General features: G+C 36.7%; 1 protein-coding gene across 1 annotated transcript in view; it reads right to left on the reverse strand.

Annotated features, from left to right (window-relative positions):
- Positions 1–3,299, reverse strand: part of Cwc27 (CWC27 spliceosome associated cyclophilin) — a 230,556-nt gene that overhangs the window by 133,887 nt on the left and 93,370 nt on the right. The window lies entirely within an intron of this gene.

Genomic DNA, 3,299 nt, shown 5'->3' on the forward strand with positions numbered 1-3,299 from the left:
ATATTTAAATGGCAGTTGATTTCTACCATGGTCTTACTGAATAAACTCACATATTTCCAAATGAATACATTAAAGAATAAAAAAAGTTCCAAGAGTCTGTGGAATAAAAGAACTTTATACATGGTATATTCCAATTTGTACTACGTAACAAGTCTATTACTACTATGAATGTACAGAGAGACTTTCAATATAGGCGTCTTAACATCATTTTGAGCTACCTGACTTTTTCAAAAACCCATAACTACACTGTGGTTTAAATATTATTCTAAATGAACCTTAAGATTCTTTTTTCCAAAACCCAGGTTGGTGTTTAGCTGAAAGAAAGCTGTAACCTCAGAGGCACCAGTGACTGAACCAAAGACCTGACTCGCCCCCAGGCTGCTGCAGAAGGCGCTGGGTCTTTTTTCCATAAGGGTAGATAAACAATGGGGCTGTGAGTTTCCTATTTTGTAACCAGCTGAGGGACAAGCAGCATCAAAACCTTGTTTGAACTGAGCTAGACTAGTCCCTCAAGAAAATAAAGACAAGAAGGGAGCCAGAAAAAGCAGTGTGGAAGCTCCTTGCACTTAATAAAAACGTATTTTTAATCCAAAGTAGTTCATTCCAAATGGAAAAGATGCTTTATTTATATTTACGTGAGTTCTTAATTTAGGCTTGATTCATGCTTCATGAATAAAAAGACCATTTTATGCACAAGTTGACTATCTGTCTTCATGTACCCTTGCGCTCTTGCTACTCTTCAATGAACAAATATGAGACACGTGGCAAGATTTAATATTTGTCCTTAATTTATAGAGCAAGTCCATTAAAGTTATACTCAACCAAGTATGTAATCAGAATTTCACATGACTGCTTTTATTTTTTTCTCAATTCTAAAACTGCTTCTAAGTACTGTTAAGCAGATCTACATAAACTTATGAAATTGAACTGTCATATCAAAATCTAAAGGGATGGGTCTAGTGAGATGTCTCAGTGGGTAAGAGTACTTTCTGTGAAAGCAGGGCTCAAGCTCAAATCCCTGGCACCCATGTAAAAGCCAAGCATGGCCTATAACCCTATCAATGGGGATGGAGACAAGTGGATCCTGGGGACTGACCAGTCAGTCAGTCAGTCAGTCCATCAATCAGTCAGGAGATAGAGAGAGAGAGATAGGTCAGTCAGTCCATCAATCAGTCAGGAGATAGAGAGAGAGAGAGATATAGAGATGAGAGAGAGAGACAGAGAGAGAGAGAGAGAGAGAGAGAGAGAGAGAGAGAACACTTACATCCTCCATCCTCCTCTGGCCTCAGTATGCATGCACATGCGTGCATGGATCTGAATACAAAAATGCACATACACAACACACATACCCTAAAGGGACATTATTTTTACAGGTGGGAATGGAGCAGAAGAAATGGAGTGGGAAATCAGAGGATGGTGCATACAAAGATAACATGGCTAGAAACAGCAAGGCAATAATAATGCATTAACAAGAAGACAGCACACAATAACTAGAACCACAAAGAATAAACCTGGGAGAGCAAAACTTACATATTTTACACATACTGCTCTGTCAACACCAAAATATGAAATTGAGGACCATGTAAGGAAAAAAGCAATGAGAACTGATATTTTTGGTGGAATACAGTTTAAATAGCATACCTAAAAACTTTAGCAAATAGCAGAATCACCGGAAGGCTTGCTAAAACACATATTGCTGGCTTCAGAATGTCTAATTCTGTAGGTTCGGGTGAAGCCTGATTATTATCTATAGCAAATATCTTGGGGGAAACTAATGCTACTAGACTGCTAATCATACTTTGAGAACCAATTGTTCAAAGAAATGTTATATATGTAATATGCAATTTTATCAATATTTTCTTGGCTTTGAAAATAAATTTGTACAAGGCACTAACATAATGAGTTATTTTATGCTTGATCAAAATTCAACGTTTAACTGGGCACACTAAAAATTTAGGGGCCAACTGGGAAATGGGTTGGTAAGGTTTTCTCTCAGATAAAGTAACTAATAAACAGCTATTTCCAGGAGTCAGAGAAACAGACCTTACTGTTGCATTTAATAAAGAGTTTTCTGATTGGCTTTTCTAATACATGGGTTAGAGGGAGACAGCATGTTTTGGGTGAGGAGAGCAGTCTTCTAAAATTTTGATGATTTCTTTATAACTTTTTAACATGCTGCCAGTGCTTTGTGGGTAGTACTGTGCTCTGAATTCATAACATATATGTGGAATATTTCCTATTTGCTTAAAAGGGCAAGAATCTGGTAAGTGGTAAGACAATGAACACACAAAGTTAATGTAATAAAAAAAAAAACTCCAACAAATGGGTACTGGAGACCTCTTAAAATGCTTTCCTTTTCTTCTTTGGGGGAGAAAAAACTAGTGTTACAAAGTTCTATACATCAAAATAACAGCCAACGCTCACTAGGCTATGGGAATAGTGAGGTGGAGTCAGCTGTGTCATTCAGTAAAATGTGGATCAGACTTCACATAGGAGGTCAGGTCTACTGAAAAAGTGCTAGAATATTATGGCTAAGATTATTTTCTTGGGTTCCATGGGTTTGCAGGGCAATTTCTTATCATTAGCACTGGAGATCTGTCCTAAGGCCTTACAAGGCTTTCTTTGCCAGTACCTCTGGCTTAGTCTACGAAGTTAGACTCATTGCTGTCTTCTATGTGATTCTGATTCATTGTATTCTCCCAGATGTTAGGAGTAAGTTAAAGACAAAACATTGACTGTTTTATTAAGAGATTTTTATCTTCTCTCAACATCCATACGACAAGTGTGCCAATAAAATAGAACTTATTAAGGTGCAAATTCACATTGAAAAAAAATCTCTCAAACTGTACAATTAAGGCTGTACAATGTATATACTTGCAACAATAGTAATAATAGCAAAGATCACTTATGCTTTCTCATTTATAAGTTCTCTATAGAAAGATCATAAACTTTGCAAAAGACACAAGTTCCAATCCTGGCTCAAAAGCTTATTACCTGTGTTACACAGAGAAAGCTTACATTGAACTCCTTGAGGCTACTTGGTAACACATGAAAGGAGGAACAGCCACAGTAAAGGGACTTTCAACAAATATTGATCCTGTCTGTCTATATCTATCTATCTATCTATCTATCTATCTATCTATCTATCTATCTATCTATCTATCTATCTGTCTATCATCTATCTATCTGTCCATCTGTCTATCTATCATCTATCTATCTATCTGTGGGAGAGAAGAGAGGTGGAAATGGGGATTACATGAGATCAAATATGGTCAAAGTACATGATGTTCTTAAATTGC

Source organism: Nannospalax galili, unplaced genomic scaffold (genome assembly GCF_000622305.1).
Source record: "Nannospalax galili isolate Female #2095 unplaced genomic scaffold, S.galili_v1.0 scaffold751, whole genome shotgun sequence".
Classification (NCBI taxonomy): Eukaryota; Metazoa; Chordata; class Mammalia; order Rodentia; family Spalacidae; genus Nannospalax; species Nannospalax galili.